The following is a 237-nucleotide window of genomic DNA, read 5'->3' on the forward strand; positions in this document are numbered from 1 at the left end:
AGGAGCCCCGGTGACACGGTGTGAGCCGCCGGCAAAGCCCAGTGACACGGGGGTGGGAAGATGAGATTTTCCCCCGAGCCGATTTGCGCACAGTGAGTCAAACGCCGCGGTTCCTGCAGCTCCCTTCAGTTTGCTGCCGTTTCTTAGTCCGTTCCTTGTCTCGGTGACCGGCGGGCTGCGGATGGAAGGAGCCCCGAGCCCTGTGGCAGGGGCCCCGGCGGCCCCCCAGCCCCGCGC

Source organism: Geospiza fortis, unplaced genomic scaffold (genome assembly GCF_000277835.1).
Source record: "Geospiza fortis unplaced genomic scaffold, GeoFor_1.0 scaffold132, whole genome shotgun sequence".
NCBI classification, from domain to species: Eukaryota; Metazoa; Chordata; class Aves; order Passeriformes; family Thraupidae; genus Geospiza; species Geospiza fortis.